The sequence below is a fragment of the Pseudorca crassidens genome, chromosome 19 (assembly GCF_039906515.1).
Source record: "Pseudorca crassidens isolate mPseCra1 chromosome 19, mPseCra1.hap1, whole genome shotgun sequence".
NCBI lineage: Eukaryota > Metazoa > Chordata > Mammalia > Artiodactyla > Delphinidae > Pseudorca > Pseudorca crassidens.
The window spans coordinates 43,473,139-43,494,406 of record NC_090314.1 but is presented as its reverse complement, the minus strand read 5'-3'; the positions used below and the strand labels follow the sequence as shown (position 1 = coordinate 43,494,406).

Here is a 21,268-nt window from a genome sequence, read left to right as displayed (position 1 = left end):
AGGCGGGCAACCTGTTTCTGGGGGCAGATGCCAATGAATGGGAACTTCAGCCCCAGTGCGGGGAGGGGAAGCTGGGGCACTCGGGGCAGGTGAGAGGGCGAGGGAACCCCTAGATGCTGCCTGTGCCAAAGGAGCTTGGGCACTGCGTTGGGTGGAGACGCTGCCCAGATGTGTGCCTGAGTGTGCTCTGCTGCTGCCCACTTGCCTGCCCACTCCAGCGCAGGAGCCCAGCGCAGCCTCCCAGGCGGACTGCGGTTGCAGGGTTCCAGAGCCGAGAGCGTGTGCCCGGTTTTCCGTTATTCGAACCTTTCTCTGGGCTTCTCTCCACTTCTGTCTGCGTCTCATTCCTCTTTTCGGAATTAATTGAATTAGGAACAGGTCTTTCTGGGGCGCTTCCACTTCCCGCCCGAGGCTGTGCTAGCCAGGAGGCCAAGGCTGCGAAGTCAGGTCCGCCAGGGCCGAGGGAGCCCCCAAACCCCTTTGGGGACCCGCGTGCCAGTTCCTACCCTCAGCCAAGTCTTCGCCAAGGGCACAGCTGGGCGGGGTCTGGGCAGTCCGCCCGGCTTGGGACATCTGTTCTCGCCAGAGTCGCATTAAAGGCGAGAGGTGGGCGGGGGTGGTGGTGGTGGTGCTCAGAACCAACCCCTCAATCCCGAGTCGATGCCTGCTTTCTCGACCACAGGCGGAGGCAGCAGGGGACACTGGACTCGCAGAGTTTTTTCTTTCCCCTTGGGAAAAGCGAGCGAATCGTGTGGGGCAAGTAGGGATTTCTCTCTTGCCTTCATCTCTCCTGCTGCTTAATCAGATGCCACATCCGGCCTCACTCCTGGAGGGCAACAGGGTACTCCTGCCCTGCGGGAGGTGCCCAGGAGTCCCCGGGGGCGCCGGCGCCCAGGATACCGTGGGCCGGCCGGCTGTGGAACGGATCCCGCTTGCAGCGAACGAGCGCTCGGCTGGGCTCGGAGGCAGAGGCCGGGGCGCCGCGCAGGGGGTGGGTTCAAAACAACTCAGTTAAAACAGCGAAAACACTTGGGTTTATATCGGGGGGAGGGCGGTGCTTTTTTAAAAAATCTGAGAAGAACCACACAGCCCCTAAGCAAAACCAAAACAAAATCCTTAACTACTGATCTCTTTGTAGCAAAAGACAGAAAAATTCCTCAAACACTTCTCCCTTGGTGCCTCCACGAGAAAAGCTCCCGGCTGGCTAAGCCCGGCGCCTGGACACCTCTTCACCACCCCAGCGCCCTGGCGCTGAGCCCAGGTCGCCCCCTGCCCACCCTTCGCTCGCGCGTTGGTGCCAGTCTGTGCCACTCAGCCGGTGCCCGGTGCCCGGTGCCAGGCGCGGGGGGAAAGCGGGGAGGAGCTGAGGCTCCAGCTTAAATTCCATGGCATCTGTTCATTATTATACAGTGAGGAGTTTTATATGGACAGCTAAATTAAAGACAGATTTTTGCCAGAATTGCAGATCCCATAAAAATGATGACACAGGATGGGGGCTTTTGCTTTAAAAAAGAAAGAAAGAAAAAATTTAAAAAACAATCCAACAAACCACAACCCAAACCCTTCTGTGCCCTCTCCTCCGACATTGTGGAGTTTCTTTGCCCCCTTTGCCTGCCTCCCCTTCTTCCACCAGCATGGGCTGCCCAGGGAGAACAAAACCCCAGTGGCTCTTCATGCCCGCTCTGCTCACAGATGCCCAGTGACCAACCAGGTCGCTCCCACAGCCGCGGGGAGGGGGGGCGGGGCGGGCAGGCAGAGGTGGAATAGCCAAGTCCACCTTGGTGTGGAGGGTCAGGATGGGAACTGGAGCTGGGAAAAGAGTGCCAGAAAGGGGAAGGAGTCAGGGGGCCTGACCTTTCCACATTCCTAAGTCAAAGGGCAGGCTGCATTTGGGGTTGGTTGCCAAGGCTGGGGACAGCCGGTGAGTACCAGGCATGCGGGGCCCTCCAATCCAGGGCACCAGACAGTGCCCAGGTCCCCCTCTCTAATGGAGAAGGTGATCCAAAGATTGGGCACTGGGCACAATTTGCCCTGGACTGGGAGTTGTGGAATTTTTAATTTCAGAGATTCTAGACGACTGGAACCTACACCTTGGTGATAGTCTAGGGCTTTGCAGGGGTTCAGAAATTCTGAGTTCTGGGTCAGGGAGCAGACCTCCCAGGCTCCAACTCTGGAGCTCTGGTTGCAACAACTCTAGTTGCAATGATTTGAAGTTCAGGGATGCTGTTGTAGGGTGCTGGGGGAGGCTGGAAGAGTCTGGGCAGGCAACCCAGGGAGGATGGAAGGAGTGAGGGCCACTCTCAGGGGTTCAGACACGTCTCCCCAAATTAGTGGGAGCCTTTCTTATTTTTCTTTCATTCAATTTTTTTTTTCAGGGAAGAAAAATATCTGTGGAGTTCTGTGTCCTCCAGACAATTGCACTGTCTGTGTCTGTGTCTGTGTCTGTAACTGTCTGTGTGGCTGTCTGCTCATCTCCCTCAGATTTGGAGCTGACAGAATTCATATCAGAAGAGTGAGCACAGGGACATCTGTGTGCGGAATGACTGTGCCTCCTCGAACCTGCCAATCGCTCCTGGCACGAGCTGGGTAACAAATGCCTGTTACCTCGGAATGCTGGCGGGTGGGGGTGGGGTGGGGGAGGGCGCCTGGCACCACCCGGCTGCCGAGCCCTGCCAAGGCCCCCGCCTGCCCTCAGCGGGTCCCGCCCGCCTTCCCCGAGTTGGGGGTCCACGGAATTGGATTGCTCGTTAATTAGCAGCGGTTAGAGAATTTGGGTGTCTCTCAGCCCGGGCCGACCGGCCTCGTCAGCCTCCCTAATCCGGAGCCTCCTCCCCTCCTCCCCTCCCTCCATGTTCTCCGGATAAGCTCCGGGTTTCTACTGAGGGCGGGCGGGCGGCCAGCTGGGGATGGGGTGGCTCGCGGAATGCAGGGAAAGGGGTCTCTGGAGGGAAGAATTCCGCCGAAGTTGCCAGGAGGTGTTTCTGTCTCGAAGCGGCAGGCTCTGTGCGGAGGGGGTCTGCATAGACGCGGCTGGGCTGTGGGGTGGGGCAGAGAGACCGTAGATCGCGGACAGAAGACCGAAGAGAGACGGGGCTGAGGAGCTGCGGCAGAAGGGAAGGAACGAGAGAAGGCAAGAGGCCGAGCCGCACCGTCCCCGGTTCCCTCCGCGCCAGGAGCCTCCGAGACTCGGCCCAGCCCGCAGCCGCGACCCCGCGGGCCTCCGCCGCCCCTCGGCCCAGGCCTCCGGCCGCGCTCCCCGATCCATCAGCCGGTTCTGCTGTCGGAGGTGGGGGAAGGGAGGGCGCCACACCACAGCCGGTGCCAGCTTGGGGTGGGGGTGGGGGTTATTGCGAGGAGGGGCGGAGAGCACATCTAAAATTCCGAGACATCTGTTCACCCAGGGAAGAGGCACCGGGCGCAGGAAGGTTGGGCGCCCCACCCGCGGTTCTGCCCGCGGTTCCAGGGGCGGGACTCCCGACCCCCCCGACCTCAGCCAAGCCCCCACCCCCAGCCACCAACGCTGGCCTGCACAGGGAGGAGGAGGGGGGCGCCGATCTGGGGATCGGACTGGGGGTGTGAAATTCAGGAGCTGCTGTGCTACTGGTGGGTCCTCAGAAGGGGAGAATCAGGGCCCAGGAGGGCTGTGTGGGGTGGAGATCCTGCAAAGGAGGATGTGGAAGGATGTCTGTCAGGCTAGATCTCCTCAGAGCACCCACAGACACCCTCCACAAACACACAACTCAGAGATCATACACACTCAGATATGAATGCTCCCCTTCTTGTAAACATGCATAACTGGCCCCCTTCACACTCAATCACTTATTCATTCAAGCAGTTTTACAGATACTCGGTCTGTGCTGGGCCTGGGCTAGATAGTGGGGACATACCTTCTTACCCAACAGGAGCTGTGAGCACATTCAGACACCCAAGTGCACGGGCCCTCACACTGCCCTGACACTCACATAGATCCTAGTGGGAGGGGGACCTGGAGGGAGGAGGTTCCAGTGGCAGCACCCTCCTCCTCATCATAAGCAGCTTCCCCCAGGGGAGCCCAGGGCAGGGTCTAGGAGCCCCAACGGGGGGCTCTGGACCCACTGCCAGGCACTTCTCACTTGCTTACCTACTCCTTATTGGTGGGAGCCCCTGCCCCCAGGTTTTCCCTGAACAAGTTCCAACCCCATTGCCCATCAAGTCTTAATGACAACCTCTCTCTCTCCCTGCCTTGACCTGGCACCTGCCCCTCCACCTGGGCTGCCCTAGCTGGGCTAACAGAGGCCAGGCCTCTCAGCTGGGAAATGTCCATGTGGTTGCTACTTAAAAACTGATTTATGAGGCCGTGGCGGCTGCGGAGGCTTGGCCTGCGGTCCTGGTAGTAATCAAGGGCATATGCCCATCTCGCCTGGCACTGCCCAGCTTGTGAGCCCAGCCCTGGCCTCTGCTCTCCTGTTGGGATGGGAGAGGCATAAAAGGTACCAAGTCTTCTTTCTCTTCAAGTCATCTCTCTCCTCCTCCACTCTCTTCCTTTTCCTCCTCCTCCTCTTCTTCCCTTTCCTCTCTCCCTCCTCCTTTCATCCCTCCTCCTTCCCTCCCTCCCTCCCTTTCTCTTCCTTCTCTCCCAAGTGGCACGGACCAGCCTGTGTGCCGGGCTGGCGCTCACAGCTGCAGCCCATCTGCTATGATTGAATAGTGACAGTGATGAGACAGGAGCTGGGGGGAATGGGAGGACAAGGGAGCTGCCCTGCCACCCCTCACCCCTCCTTGTGCCAGCCCCCACATGCTTCCTTGACCTCCAGAATGAGGCCATCCGTTTGGCCTGTGAAGGGTGGGGAAATCCCTCACCTCTAAATAGTGGGGGAATTCCTTTTCTCCCAACTAGATTCCTGAGAAGAAAGAAGGTGAGGGGTAGGTAGAAAAAAGGCAAAGGAATCGAGGTTGGGAGAGCAGTCTGGAAGAAATGCCCCACATGTCCACATCCGTACAGGCTTGAGCAGGACCGAGGCACCAGCACTGAATAGGGTGGGGTGCTGAGGCTCCAGTCTTGGCAGAGAAACACTGTTGTAGGTCCAGGGTCCAGCTCTTTCAGGAATCCAGGAAAACATCCTTAATGGTCCCTGAGGCACCCTGTTCCCTGGACCATGAGGTTCCCCCTCTGTACCCCAGCAAACCTCCTGGCTCCTTCTCTTCAGGAGTAAATTTGAAAAGCCGGGAAAATCACAGTGCCCAAAGGTGGACCTGAGACTGTAGCAAGAAGGTCTAGTCATAGATGAAAGATTTCTCAGCTGATCCTAGTGCAAGACCAAGATGCAGCAACAACATGGAAACTAGCATATGTTTGGAGTTTATTATGTATCAGTAACTGACAAGCATTATACATGACCTGATGAGCACCTCAACCACCTTATGAATTTGGGACTCTGGTTATACCTATACTATAGGTAAGGACACACATTTTGCCCAGCTTGTATCCTAGGCTTGGCTTCTTCCCTCTTGATAGGAAAAAAAGAAAGAATAATTACGAGGTCAAAAAAACTTCAGGAAAAACAAACAAACAAAAAAAAACTTTAGGAGATCCAGTATCCTTTCTCTTCCACTTACTCTTCTTCTTCTGCTTCTCTTCTTCCTCTGCCTGCTTCTCATCCTAAGTCAAATATCCACTCTCCAGTGACCATCCACACATGTTGTTTTCTCTTCCTGCCACTGGTGTAAATAGGTGGAAATACCCCCAAGGGGGCACCCACTCTTCCCATCCCACCCACGGGGAAACCACACAGGCAGATTTGATTGCATCTGGCCTCACCCACCCTGTTTGCTAGGGCAGCTTCTCCTCACATCCATAGTCTTGGCCCATGGGGTCTTTTGCTTGAAGCTCTGGGTGAACGATGCCACTGTGAACAGCTCCAGGACTTCCAGTCTAATCTGGGCCTCTGGGAAGCTCGAGAGAAGCAATTTGCTCCACCTGGCGTTCTTCCTCTGCCCTTTCCCTGGACACTGTAGTCTGTCTGGGTCATTCATGCCCTCTCTCACTCCTGCCATCTGCATCTCCACCCTCCCCCTTCCTCATTCTCCAATCTCTTTCCTCTTCCCTTCCTTCTTTCATCCTCTGTCTATCTTCACAATTCTTTCTCTTCCCCTTTCCTCTTTTTTCTCTCTCTCATTTCCCCCTTCATTCTCTCTTGCCTAGTTATATGGTAAACATTTTGGTCCTTGAAATCCTCCCCTCCCAATCAGGAAAGTGGGCATTACTCGTGTTCCATAAATTTCACAACTAAGAGGCTGTTGGTGGGAGATCCATTCTTACTAGGCAATCCTACCAGAGGGAAGCTTTTATCTCAAGAGAGGGAGATAGTAAACCATAATCCAATCTTGTGGATAAAATTAAGCAATCACTAAATCCCTGCAATCCCCAGAACAAATCCAGATCAACACTGTTGTCCACTTGCCCAACACCATTTGGGATAAGACATCATGTGAGGAGCTATTTGCAGGGTCATTATTGGGTTTCCCTGGTGTCTCTCTCCTTACTATACTGTTTTAAGATCCTCCAGGGCAAGAAGACACCCTGAAAAAGACAACTGGGGGTCAACAGAAAGCACACATCCAGGGTCCCTCACATGCCATTGTACCCTTACCAAACTCTTTTCATTCTTGGCCCTGAAAGGCAAAGATAGGTAAATCCTTGAGCCTGATACTGCACTTGGGCAGGAATGGGGGACTGAGATCACCTTCCATTATCATCTCCCTCTCCTTGTCCCAGTGTTCACAATATTTTGTTTCTCCTGGTATCTTCTAAACTCTCTCTCTCTCTCTCTCTCTCTCTCTCTCTCTCTCTCCCCTTTATCTGTGGATTTCCCCCTCCCTTCTCTTCTCTCTCCTCCATTCCTTCTTTCTTGTCCATTACCTATCCTAAGTCTCTTTCCAGCTCTTCCTTCTGTAAAGAGGTCTGTCTGATTTCAGCACCACGGACAGAGGCACTGGGTGGGTTTGCCTGACCGGCGGGGCCGGACCCTAGCGGGTCTACTTCTGCCTGCCGGGATCTGTGCAAGTGGTGACTGCCCACGAGTTACTTTCGGCGTGTGTGATTGTGCGTGTGTGTGTGTATGTGAGTGTACCCAAGCCTGTGTGAAGCCCGTGTCTGTGCCTCTCTGGGGCACACGCCTGTGGGCATTTCCGGGTGCATCTGTGTGTTTGTATCTGTCTGTGCTGTGTCCCCGCCTGCTGCCTGTGTCCCTGGCTGAGAAAGGGGACGGGATGGGGACGCTCCGTTCTGGAGGTGGGGGAGGGAGCGGGTGGCTTAGTATCCCAGCCAGGCCTGGGGGGCGTCTTCCTTGCCCAGACGTGCTCCAGTCACCATGTGGCATGTGTGCCAGCCGGCACAGGCTGAGGGCATTCTGCCCCGGCAAGGGGGGAGGTGGAGGGGGATGCAGGCAGCTGGAGACAGGCAGGAAGAGGTGGGAACTGAGCTCAGAACTCAACTCTGGGGCCAGGCCCTTTCCATCCTGCATGAACTCCACTCACAGTCACGGGCATGAAGAAATATACAGATTATTTGCCTTTGTGAGGGCCTAGACAGCCAGATACCTCACTCACACACACACACACACACACACACACACACACACACATCCTGAGGGAAATGCATGGGAGGCAGGTCTATTCCGGCTTGCACGTGTGTGCAAGTCACCTGGCCCTTTTTGTACCAGTTCCTGCACAAATGCACACACACATACACAAACGCCCAAGCCATTCTTAGAGTGTGGGGGAGGCTTTGTGTCACAGAACAGGACATCATCATGTGAGTGGGCCCTTCCCTCCAATGATACCAGGCAACCACGGTAAGGGTCTGGTAGCTCCTATAACAACTGTTCATTGCCCGACAAACGGGCGGTGCAGGCCCTGGGGTTTTCATCAGGAGCGCCTGCCCTCTGCACCCAGGTAAATCTGGGGGGATACTGCTGTTTCTATGCTTCATCTGGGACAGAATGAGTGAGGGAGAGGGGACAGGCATCCGGATGGCTGTCCTCTCCATCAGTCACGCGCTCCTCGTGAAGTGCTCATCCCCCTCACAGAGCCTGGCGTACTGGAGACAATCCTAGATTACTCATCCCAGTTTCAATACTAAGTGGCTGTGCGACCCTGGGCAGGTTATTTCTCAGTGTAATTTAAATATGACAGTTCATGTAAAGGACTTAGCTCAAGAGAGTTGTCATTAAGTGCTCACTATCTGTATTGTGACATTAATACTATGGAAAGAGTGGTTAGCCAGATTGGATGAAATAATGTAGTTAAGCTTCCAGCACAGTGTCTGACCCATAGTGGGTGCTCAATGCATAGGAGGATAGTATAAATTTAGTGGTAGAATTTCAGGAATTTAGGCAGTTAAAGGGAATTGAGAATGAATGACAGTATTCTCTCTCCGAACTTGACCGGCATGCACTCCCAAGCACAGCGGGAGTGGAAGTTAGACTTGCAGAAAAGCTGAAGGGCAAGCGAGGAAGCAAAGGATTGGGGAGGTGAGAGGGAACCCCACTGTTGTGGGGCAGTCAGATCTCTGTCCTTCAGAAGCCTCTAGAGGGTCTCCATTCAAAGTCTGAACCCATCGTCCACATGTCTTCCCTCTTGTTTCTTCTCTTGGCTTCCCCATCAATAAATGGTACCACTGGTTAGTTGCTCAAGCCAGAAACCTGGGAGTCATCCTCAAGTTCTCCCTACCTCACTCTCCACATAGACTCTCACCAAAAACCACTGATGTACCCCGAGTCCAGACACCTCTCTCCTTCCTCAATGCTTCCCCCCTAAGCCAGCTCATGTCACTTCTCATCTCAGTCTCTGCTCTACCTCCCACCTTGCCCCCCTGCAATCCAATCTCCCACAGCAGCTAGGGTAATCTTTTTTTTTTTTTTTTTGTGGTACGCGGGCCTCTCACTGTTGTGGCCTCTCCCGTTGCGGAGCACAGGCTCCGGACGCACAGGCTCAGCAGCCATGGCTCACGGGCCCAGCCGCTCTGCGGCATGTGGGATCTTCCCGGACCGGGGCACAAACCCGCGTCCCCTGCATCGGCAGGCGGACTCTCAACCACTGCGCCACCAGGGAAGCCCTAGGGTAATCTTTTAAAAATATAAGCTGGGCCTTTCGCTCCCTGTCTTAAAATTCTGCAGTGGCTTCCTTAGCACGTAGAATAAAATCCAAACTCCTTACCTGCTGGGTCTGGTCCCTGCTTCCCTCCCCAGTGTCATTTTCTGCCTCTCCCTCTTCATACTCCAGCTTCACTGGCCTTTCTTTCCACTCTGCAAACATTGGAAAGATCACCTTCCCACCCTAGGGACTGAGCTGCTTTCTTGGCCCAAATCAATCCCCTCGCCTCCCTCTCACTCTTTTTGTGACCAGCTCCTTTTCACCCTTCAAGTCTCAGTTGTCCCCTCACCCCCATGAGAAACCTTTCCTGATGTCTTTATCCAAAGTGGTGCCCTGGTTATTCTCTAGTTCAGCATTCTGTTATTTCCTTTGCAGCACTTTACTTAACTCTTCATTTTATTTTTGTAAATTTATTTTATTTATTTCTTTTTGGCTGCATTGGGTCTTCGTTGCTGTGCCCCGCCTTCCCCTAGTTGGGGCGAGCAGGGGCTAGCTACTCTTCGTTGCGGTGTGTGTGCTTCTCGTCATGGTGGCATCTCTTGCTGTGGAGCACGGGCTCTAGGCTTGCAGGCTTCAGTAGTTGTGGCATGCGGGCTCAGTAGTTGTGGTTCGTGGGCTTAGTTGCTCCGTGGCATGTGCGATCTTCCCAGATCAGGGATAGAACCCATGTTCCCTGCATTGGCAGGCGGATTCTTAACCACCGTGCCACCAGAGAAGTCCTTTATTAACTCTTGACTTGGTGTCTGTCTGTCTCTCCTGCTGGTCTGTAAGCTCTCTGAGGGTAGGGACTGTAGTATTTGTTCTGTTCCCACGGTAAACTCTGGGCGCAGCATGCAATAGGTACTTAGCCAATGTGTTTGTATGGTTGAATTGATGAGTACTTTGATATATTCGAAGAGGAGTGGGGGAAGGGTAAGCAGGTCCTGTAGCCTGGGCTCCAGCCTGCCCCATTAGGGGTCTGTCTCATCTCTCTTTCTTCCTCTCAGGGGGCCTGTCTACTGGCAGCCTCCTAATTATATCTTACTTGACTATAAATCTTTTCGTTAAATGTAATTGAAAAATACACCTTTCCAATCATCACATTAACCTAGCATCCACTCTGAGGCTGTAATTAAAGACTTCCTAGAATCTCCCACTGGCTTGGGAAGAACTGGCTCAGAGATCATCCCCTGTCAATCCCAAACGTGTCAGCAGCAGCCTTCCCGCCTCAGAGAAGGTGGAAGCACAGGACACACGCTGCCCACAGTTCAGGTTCAGGGGGTCGAGTATATTTTCCCTGTTCTCTCCCCGCTGCAGGACTCAGACAGCTGAGAGCAGTGCTCAGACCCCAGGCCAGCACTCTCTCTGGGACCTGAGGTCTGCAAGATCCCCCCTCCTCATTCTCTCCTGGGCTCTGGCTCAGAGCTGTCTCAGGTGGAAAGTCAGGGAGTAAGGGGAAAGAGGATGAATAAAAGCTCTCCCAGCACCTCAGATGAGTCAAGTCTGTCCCAATCAGTCTTTGCAGCTCGCTAAAAACAGGCTGAGGAAACTGATGCTGTGAGGGTCTCTGCAATACGTAGGGATACAGTCCAAATTGAAAGGCCAGGCTCTTAGAACCTAACTCATAATATTGCCCCTTTCAGAGTCCTGGTGCTGCCCTTGGTGACTGGTGCCCTCAGGCTAGCCCCTCTCCCTTTCCAGGACTCTAGTTCCTCAACTGTTCTGGTTCCCTAAGCCCAAAACTCCGGAGTCATTCTTTTTTTTTTTTTTTTTTGCAGTACGCGGGCCCCTCACCGCTGTGGCCTCTCCCATTGCGGAGCACAGGCTCCAGACCGCAGGCTCAGCGGCCACGGCTCGCGGGCCCAGCCGCTCCGCGGCATGTGGGATCTTCCCGGACCGGGGCATGAACCCATGTGCCCTGCATCGGCAGGCGGACTCCCAACCACTGCGCCACCAGGGAAGCCCCCGGAGTCATTCTTGATAATGCTCTTTAACACCCGCACCTGATTGAAAAGCAAATCTGTCTGCTCGGCCTTCAAAATAAATCCAGAATCAGAGCACTTCTCATCTCCCCACTGCTACCACCCTGGTGCAAGCTGCCATATTCTAGCTCCTGGATGCCCACAGCTTCTGTCCTTGGTCTGCTTCAGTCTCTTTTTGTTGTAGCAGCCAGAGTGATTATTTATTTATTTAATTTTTGGCTGCATTGGGTCTCTGTTGCTGCGCACAGGCTTTCTCTAGTTGCGGAGAGCAGGGGCTACTCTTGGTCGTGGCATGCAGGCTTCTTATTGCAGTGGCTTCTCTTATCGCAGAGCACGGGCTCTAGGCATGCAGGCTTCAGTAGTTGTGGCGCACGGGCTTAGTTGCTCCGCAGCGTGTGGGATCTTCCAGGACCAGGGCTCAAACCCGTGTCCCCTGCATTGGCAGGCGGACGCTTAATGACTGCACCACCAGGGAAGCCCCTATTTATTTATATATTTATTTGAAATATAGTTGCATACAATATTACATTAGTTTCGAAGAGTAACTTTTTTAAAAATAACAGCTTTAGGGAATTCACTGGTGGTCCAGTGGTTAGGACTCTGCACTTCCACTGCAGGGGCACCAGTTCCATCCCTGGTGGGGGAACTAAGATCCTGCCAGCCGCATGGCCAAAACAAACAAACCCACAAAAATAACAGCTTTATTAAGATATAATTCACCTATTTAGGTGTACAAGTCAATGGCTTTTTAGTATATGAATGGAGCTGTGTGACCAACACCACAGTCAATTTTGAACATTTTCACCACCCCCCAAAGAAACCCATACCCCTTAGCACTCACTCCCCATTTCCCCGGTAGGCAAACAAGATTAAACATCACCTTCTCTAAGAAGTTTTCCAGACTACCCCATCCAAAACTGCGCCTTGTTTCCCTTTCCCCCTTCTTGCTTTTGCTGTTGTTGTTAGTACGTATCACCACCTAAAATACTATGTCTGTTGCACATTTATTATGTTCACTGTCTAGTTTCCCCATCCCCACATCATACTCAACAAGGTTCCTGAGAGGGGCGCTTTATTTATAGTAGCACTCCCAGCACCTAGGACAGGAACAGGTACATAGTAGGTGCTCAGTAAACAAATGTTGCATGAATGAATGAACTCAATAATAAAGGTATTGAGATCAAGGACCTCAAAAGTGGCATCCATTCTCTAGGGGCTGGCAATGAAGACCCATCCTGGGGCCAGCTCTCTGGTGCCTGGATTTCTCTTTCTCCTTACTCTTCCCTCTTGGTCTTCTTTTCTTTCCTGCTTCAGGCACATATTCCCCTCACCTCCACCCTCTGGGCAATCCTTATCACAAACTCCTTAACCTGTAGACTTGACCCTCCTCCTACTCTCCTTCTGCCCTGACCGATCCCTGGCTCTTCCCCATTCTGTTTTCAGACTCAACCCTGGAGAACATCAAGCGGGCGGTCTTCGGCAGGCTATTGGAAGAATTGTCGGTTTCACTGCTTGAGTCCTTCAAGAGTGATGAGCCCTCCAGTAAGCGTTCACATTACTGTGCATACAGCTTTGGCCAGGCCCTGAGTTGAGTGCTTTGGACTAGCGCTGTCAGATAGAACTTTCTACAATTATGGAAATGCTCTATTTCTTTTTCTTAAATTTTATTTTATTCAAGTATATTTGATTTACAATGTTGTGTTAATTTCTTCTGTGCAGCAAAGTGATTCAGTTATATATATTCTTTTTCATATTCTTTACCATTATGGTTTATCACAGGATATTGAATACAGTTTCCCTGTGCTATACAGTAGGACATTGTCGTTTATCCATTCTAAATGGAATAGTTTGCGTCTACCAACCCCAAACTCCCAGTCCATCCCTCTCCCTCCCCACCCCCCACCTTGACAACCACAAGTCTGTTCTCTATGTCTGTGAGTCTGTTTCTGTTTTGTAGATAGGTTCATTTGTGCCATATTTTAGATTCCACGTATAAACGATATCATATGGTATTTGTCTTTCTCTTTCTGACTTACTTCACTTAGCATGGTAATCTCTAGTTGCATCCATGTTGCTGCAAATGGCATTGTTTTGTTCTTTTTTTTTTTTTTTTGCGGTATGTGGGCCTCTCACTGTTGTGGCCTCTCCCGTTGCAGAGTTGTTCTTTTTTATGGCTGAGTAATATTCCATTGTATATATGTACCACAACTTCTTTATCCATTCATCTGTTGATGGACATTTAGGTTGTTTCCATGTTTTGGCTATTGTGAATAGTGTTGCTATGAACATAGGGGTGCATGTATCTTTTCGAATTATAGTTTTGTCTGGATATATGCCCAGGAGTGAGATTGCTGGATCACATGGTAAGTCTATTTTTAGTTTTTTAAGGAACCTCCATACTGTTCTCCATAGTGGCTGCACCAATTTACATTCCCACCAACAGTGTAGGAGGGTTCCCTTTTCTCCTCACCCTCTCCAGCATTTATTAGGAAATGCTCTATTTCTGTTCTGTTCAATACAGTAGTCACTAGCCAATATGAGGTTATCAAGTGCTTTAAATGTGGCTAAATATGACCAAGGAAATGAATTTTAAATTTTATTTAAGTTTTGGACTTCCCTGATGGTGCAGTGGTGAAGAATCTGCCTGCCAATGGAGGGGACGCGGGTTCGAGCCCGGGTCCGGGAAGATCCCACATGCTGCGGAGCAACTAAGCCCGTGCGCCACAACTACTGAGCCTGCGCTCTAGAGCCCGCAAGCCATGACTACTGAAGCCTGTGCGCCTAGAGTCTGTGCTCCACAACAAGAGAAGCCACAGCAATGAGAAGCCCGTGCACTGCAACAGAGTGGCCCCACTCGCCGCAACTAGAGAAAGCCCGCATGCAGCAACGAAGACCCAACGCAGCCGAAAATAAATAAATTTATATTAAAAACATCATTTAAAAATTTTAATTTAATTTAAATCAATTTAAATTAAAATAGTCACATGTGGCTAGTGGCTTCCGATTGAGCAATGCAGGTTTAAACATGTTATTTTATTTAATCTTTACAATTATCTTGAGAAGTAAGTATGATTGCCCCCATTTTACAAATGAAGAAGAGTGGCTAAAAATGGGACCACCCTCCAATCTAGATCACCTTTTCATGACTTCCCCCGCACCATAGCATTTACTGCCTTCTAATATAATTTACTGATGTACTATGCCTGTCTCCTCAGCCAAAATATAAGTTCTCTGAAGGCAAGAATCTTTGAAACATCCCAGAGCCTCAAACAGTGCCTGGCACATGGTAGGATATCAATGAAATTCTGTTGAATAAATGAACACACATGCTCAAGGTACTTCTGCCTTTGCAGCAGGAGGGCTGGATTCTAACCTGAGTCCCTTTGCTTCCAAAGCCTGAGTTCTTTCCCTTGAAGCCATTTTCTCTTAAGTAGTCTCCCCAGCTCCCTCCCCAAGTTCTCTTCCTTGGTGACCCTGGCCTGACCCAGGAGTTCCCTGCTCCTGCAATTTCTAGCCCAGGCAGAGATATGGCTTCTTTTATATGACCTTGGCTATGATGCTCATGAATTTTATTAATTTTACCAAAACTCAGAGATCCTCCTGCCTTCAAGGCAGGAGCCCTGGGTCTGTTTTTCAGGCTGTGGCCCCAGGAGGTCTCCCCCTCCTCCTTGGTTCTCTTCCCACCTCAGACACTGCTATTCCTTCCCCTCTCTGCTGAGGAGGGGCTGGGCCAGGTGGCCTGGTCATTTCTTCCTTTCAGAGGGACACCTCTGGGGATGCAGTGACATGAAGGTAAGTAGGTAGAATCCTCCCCCATCCCCTGAGTCCCACCCCATGAGGAAGGTGATGAGGTATGTCCTCATGGCTGGGTGGAGCGGCAGGGGCTCTTCCTTGAAACTGGCAACTGGGTTATTCATGACTCCATTAGGAGAGATGAGAGTTAGATAGCAGGAAGGACTTCCCAAAAGTTCGGAAATGAAGTAAAGGTATGAAGCCTCTTCCCAACTTAAGGGTTAAGAGAATTAAATGCACTCACTTTCCTGTACAGTTTCTTGTACATCTTCCTGAATGGTCAATCACAGGTAAAAATGACTGCCGGCTCTCCCCTCAGAGCTCCAGAGCTCGTCCTTCTCCAATTTCTCTTTTCCACTCCTCCGCACCCCTTTTCCCACATCCCTCAGCTCAAGGCCACTTGCTGGGGCCAAAGGGGAGGGGGGCCAACTCCCTAGGTATCCCAGGGAATATTAAGCCACACCAAGAGGGAAGAGCTGACTTCTGATGTGTGGCCCAACCACCTTCTGGCAGTGAGATGGGAGGAAAGGCTAGGGCTTCAGGTCAGTCCCAGCTCTTCCGGATCATAGCTGTGTTGTCCAGAGAAGCTGGTCAACCTCTCTGAGCCTCAGCTTTCTCATCTGTAAAATGGGACTAACAGTATCTGCCCTACAGCATTATACGAGTTGGAAATGGCTCATGGGAAGTTCCTGGCACAGGGTAGACACTTAATTATTATGATTATTATTACTTAGGCTCCAGGAGGCCCTCTCTTTCATCCCCATGGATGATGGAGGACCTTTTCCGCGCCTTGTTCTCCTGTTAGACCAGTGCAACGGTTTCCTTACTGGATTCCCTGCCTCTAGTCTCACTCTGTTCCAATCCAACCTCTACACCCTGCCAGAATTCTTCTTCTAAAACTCAATACAAACACATCACTCCCTTCTGAAAATTCCTCCCAAGTTCCCCACTGCCTACCAGGACACAGGAAGCATAGTGGATTAAGAGTGTGGCCTCTGGGGTCAGACCTAGGTTTGATGCTCAGTTCCGTTGCTTTCTAGCTATGTCTCTTGGACAAGTTACATAATACCCCTGAGCCTCAGTTCACTCATCTTAAACATAAAATAACAGTATCTGCTTAGTGTGGTTATTGAATGAAGACACAAGGCAATCAATATAAAGTGTCTGACACGTGGAAGATGCTAGCTCTACCTATTATAACAATATGCAAAAGTTGTAACTCCTGAGAATGGCATGCAAGGCTGTCTATACCAGTTAGACAATAGGAAAGACTTCCCAGGTTTTGGGGGGGTTTTTTGCGGTACGCGGGCTTCTCCCGTTGCGGAACACAGGCTCCGGACCGGGGCACGAACCCGCATCCCCTGCATCGGCAGGCGGACTCTCAACCACTGTGCCACCAGGGAAGCCCCAGACTTCCCAGTTTTTAGAGCAGGATTGTCATGATGAAGCAGCTGGCCTGCCTGTCCAACCTTGTTTCTCCCCATCCTCCACTGAACCCCACGTTGTGGTTGGCAAGTGTGTTACTCACCATCCCCCACGCTGAGACTTCTTTCAGCGCCTTTGCACATGTTGTTCTTGCTGCCTTGAATGCTCTTTCCTTGCCCTCCTGGTAAATTCCTACTCATCAGTTAAGACCTCATTCAAGCCTACTGTCCTCTTCAAAGATTTCCCAGACCCCTGAGCAGGCTCAGTCGCGTTCTGGTCCTTCACCAGCCCAGCCCTGACCTCTGCTCAGCATCGGGTTAAGAGCCACATATTTCAGGACCAGGCAGCCTGGGTTTGAATTCTAGTTCTGCCACTTCCTAGCTGGGTGACCTCAGGCAAGTTACTTCACCTGTCTGTGCCTCAGTTTCCTGATCTGGAAAGGGGGGGTAATGATAATCGTATCTATGCGATAAGGGTGTGAGGAGTAAATGAGTTACTACGTGTAAAGAATTTGCTCCCACTTGGCACAGGGTAAGTAAGGGTAAGCTGCCATAATTATTATTCAAGCCTCGCTTGCCTTCCAGGGCAAGGTTTGGTCTACATGTGTGTCTTCCTCACTAGGCTGTGAGCTCAGAGGTTAAGGGCAGGAGCTGAATCATAGGCTGCTGCAGAGTAGACACTTGGCACCTCCACCTGGATGGACAGTCACGAAGGCTCTCCTTTATCAAGATCTTTCTCGTCTGTCCCTTAGGGTGATTCTATGAGCTGGGTACTAATGTTCTTTCCATTTTACAGATGAGGAAACTGAGGCCCAGAGGTAAATGCCTTGGGGTCCGAGTAAGCGAGCAAGTAGCAGAACCAAGGGCTACTCTTGGACCCAGATGACTCCAATCAACCCCTCCTCCTCCCACTCCTGAGCCTCAATTTCCTCATCTATAAAATGGGACAATAGCTATTCTTCCCCTGTCTCAGGTCTACAGTGTGGATTAATTTATGTAAATGTAAGAGATCTTGAGGAAGAATGAGGTTGGAGTTCCCCTTATGAACTGGGTAATGCTTTGTCTAGGATAAAAACAAGAACTTTTCTAGGGGTGAAACTGAGGAGTAACTGAGACCCAAAAGGCCCCAAAGCCCCAATTCACCCCTCTCCTTAGGGTTTGTCTGGAGCCTGGGGCCAATTCAACAACCTCCCTCCTTTCCTGGACCCACTGCCAGCCCCTCTGCCCCTTCACCCGCCACCCATTGCCACTGGAAGACAATGGTGGGCAGGCCCAGCCTTTGTGAGAGAGGTCAGGCCAGTTCATCTTGGGCTGGGCTGGGGAGGGGCGCATAAGGGGACCAGGGGAAGGGAGGAGAGAGGACGGCTAGTGGGGACAGACAGCAGAGGGTCTGTGAGGGATGGGAGGACGTGGGAGGCCAGAAGCCTGAGGAATAAAAGCTTGAAACAGGCTTTGGGGAGCTTTTCCTCCGAATGTAGATTTGAGCTCCTATTAAACTTGCCAAAAATTTGTGTTAGCTAATGGATTCTTAATTCTGTCTAAAATGAGAGAGGGAAAATTATGCCATTCATCTTGTATTGGTTTGAAATTACATCTGACACCTAATCGATCATACTGTGGAACATTAACTCTTTGGAAGAGGCCCAACTTCTCCTCTCTCCCTTGCTTTCCAGTGTTCTCCAGCCGCTCCCACCCCCTGACTCCTTCTTTTGTATTTCATTAACTAAGCAAAGCTCTGGCTGTCTCTGGGGGTGAGGGGTGGGAGTTAGGGAAAGGGTTCATTTGAATCAAAGGAGATAAGCAGGCCCCCAATCTTGTGCCCAAAACCAGAGCCCCAGCTTCCAACCTTCACGTGACCTCCTCTCTCTGCCTCCTTTTTCCTGTGCATCCTGAGATCTGGAAGCACAGAATGGAAGGCATTGGGGTGTGGGGTGACCTCAGAGCCACCTTGGGGGCACCAGGGAGAGGCAGGGAGCCAGTCAAAGCTGAGCTAGCACCTGGGGCTGGGGCAGGGGCCGTGGCAGGGGGCTCACCTGCGACTTGCCTGGCAGATGGGTGAGACGGAGGAGGGCAGATGACAATAGATTTGCCTCTGGGGATCCTGATGAGCTCTGACTGAAAACCCCAACCCCAGACCTGCTTTTCCAGGAGGAGGACTTTCTGGCAGCAGGGAGAGCCCACTGGAGGCCGACAGACCTGGGCTAGGATCTTGGCTTCACTGCTGATGAGCTGTGTGACCTTGGGCAAGTTACATAACACCTCTGAGTCTCAGTTTCCTCCTGTGGCACAGAGCTTTCTGTGAGGGTGAGAACTGGATGAGACTATCCAGGTAAAACTGGGACAGAGCCCGTCGCCTGGCACACAGTAGGTGCCCAATAAAGGCGACAGTCAGAATCCAGACCAACACCCTCCCTCCCCACTTCTGCTGCTTCCCCTCCTCGCTCCCCTGCCCCCAACCCCATTCTTCTCTCCCCCCTCCAACTCCCTGGCCCCACCCTCAGGGCAGACACAGGGCTGAGAAGCCACAGGGTCAGGTCAGGCCAGGAGGGCCAGTCAGAATCTCCTCCTAAGAGGACACCCAAAGGAGGCCTGGGCCCCTGGGTCTCTGCAGTGCCCCCAGCCCTCTTCCTTCCTGGAGCTCCTCTGTCTCTTTCAAGAGTTGTGGGAGTTATCGCCTGCATGGAGTTCTCTCTCAGCACTCCCCTCCCTGCCCGGAAGGTAAGGTCTCTTGAGGAAGGGGATCTCCCGGAAGCGAGGCCAGGAGGAGCGGCAATCCAGCTGGGAGAGAGACACCTGCTTCTATTGCAGCATCTCTGACCTCTGCCTGCGGATTCCAAAGGGCTCCTGTCCTCAATCCGGGCATCCCATCTTTTATTGGCGAGGGGTAGACTGGGCTGGGAGGGGGGCTTGGTCCCTCAAGAGCATGGGAGGGCAAAGGGAACCAGGTGGGTGTGAGAGAGGGGAAGGGTGCAGGGACACTGCCACCATCTCTATTCCCCAGGGGGTACCATGGATTCTCCCCTTGGCTGACTTCGGGCACTAAGGAAGGAGAAGGTTCCAGCGCCCTCCAGCTCCGTGTCAAGGGGGAAATCATGGAAGGAATATAGCATGCAGCTGGTCTCTGGTGCAGGATGCCATGGGAAGCTGAGATGCCTTTTCATGAAAATCTGGGCCATTTCTGGACCGTCTCAGTGTAGACTACTCTCGTTAAGCACCCACAAATACTAGAATAAATAAACGTGCCGATGAAGGGCCCAGGCTGGTTTAAGTGACCAGTCAAGGTCACACAAGGAATCATTAGCTCCTATCAGGTACCTGCTCCAAAGGCAGGAAAGAACGGCCTAGAATGTCCTCACTGCATTCTCGGGCCTTGTGGAGGAGCTCCAATGCGGGGGGCTAAGAATGATGGGGAAGTCTCACCTAGCGCCCTCATTTTACAGAGGAGGAACCCAGGACTCAGAAAGGGAGTGCAACTGACCGGGGCCACAGGGTGAGGCAGGCAGCCGAGGCTCTCAGTCCCCTGATTTCCCCACCCGCATCATGAGTCTGAAGGGGTGTTTTCTGGGTCGCTTGTCCAGCAGAACCCACATGTTTCTGGGGAGGGGCTGGAGTTTGGGGAGGGAGTAAGGAGAGATGCTGAGAGATGCTTTCCCTGAAGAGTGAAGAGCAGAGGGTGTTGGGTGAGGGTTTCTTAACTCCACCTCCGGCCCCAACACACATACAAACACACAGAGGCAGGATTCTACTTCCCAGTGTCCCTGCTCTGGGGAGCTTGCTGTTTCCCAGGAGACGCCTAGTGGAGATGCCCCTTCCTGCCAGTCTCCCTGGTAGCCACTAGGCGGCTGTGGCTCCCTCTTCTGCCTAGAGACACCACAGCAAGGGTCTCACGTGGTTTGTATTAATAGGAAGTGGAGCCCAGGCCTATAAACGCTGAGGATGGAGCAGGCCAGCCAGGAGCAGGTGGGAAGCAGGGTCAGTAGGTAGACTCAGGCAGCTGCTCACAGGGCCACATTGATCAAGGGCCCTGGGCGGCCTGGCATGCCTAGATACGTCTGGTGACCAGAGGGGAAAGAAATCCTCCCTCCCTGACATCTTTTTTCCCAAATTGGGAATGTTTTTATTGTGTTTTTACCTTGAATATGAAAGTAATGCATGATTGTTACAGAAACAGATAATTCCAACAAAACAGAATAAACAAAAGCTCCAGGCTCAAATTCTAGGATCTGCCTTTTCCCACAGGAAAGCAATTAGCTTCTGGCTCAAGAGTCCAGGGCAAGAGGCTGCTGTGTTCAGGAAGGAAGGCGGAAGCATCACGACACTGTGGAACGTTCTATAATCTGGGATCCTCCTGAAGTAAATACCCTTGTATTAGAGAGGCTGACATGTGTGTCTGTCTGTTTTGCCCCCAGATCAGTGGCTTCAGAGTAAAGGTCTTCCCACCCACTCTGTGTTATTCCCAAACTCCCACCTGCTGGGTGCACCAGTGTGGTCACCCAGGAAATACAGACTGGAAGAATAAATGAATGAACTCACCCATGAGGAAACACGCCCAGAGATAAGACACTGAGTTGCCAGAGTGGCCCAGATCAGGTTCGCAAACCCCACTATCACTGGAAAAACTGGCCTCAAATCCTTCACCAGCTTTCTCTCTCCCAGGGCTGAGGAAAGCTAAATGTTGGAGTTAGCCAAAAAGCCTAAGCGTATATAAGAAATAGTCCAGGTTTGGCCCTTGGAAAGGACAGGGCCCAGGCACTAGAGGGAGACTGTCATGGCTTGTAGGAAGAGAGGCCCCATGGAGAGAGGCATGGAGAACCTGATGTGAATTGGAAATTAAATCTATGCCAGATTAAGCTCTATGAGAACTCTTTTTTTTTTTTTTTTTTTTTTTTTTTTGCGGTACGCGGGCCTCTCACTGTTGTGGCCTCTCCCGTCGCGGAGCGCAGGCTCCAGACGCGCAGG

The 21,268-nt window shown here is 52.0% G+C and overlaps 1 long non-coding RNA gene across 1 annotated transcript; it reads left to right on the top strand.

Annotated features, from left to right (window-relative positions):
- The first annotated feature begins 2,831 nt into the window (after nucleotides 1-2,831).
- Nucleotides 2,832-14,086, top strand: LOC137211870 (uncharacterized). Its single transcript, XR_010937249.1, has 3 exons — nucleotides 2,832-3,286; nucleotides 12,537-12,635; nucleotides 13,699-14,086. It is a non-coding gene; the product is annotated as an uncharacterized lncRNA (long non-coding RNA).
- The last annotated feature ends 7,182 nt before the right edge of the window (nucleotides 14,087-21,268 follow it).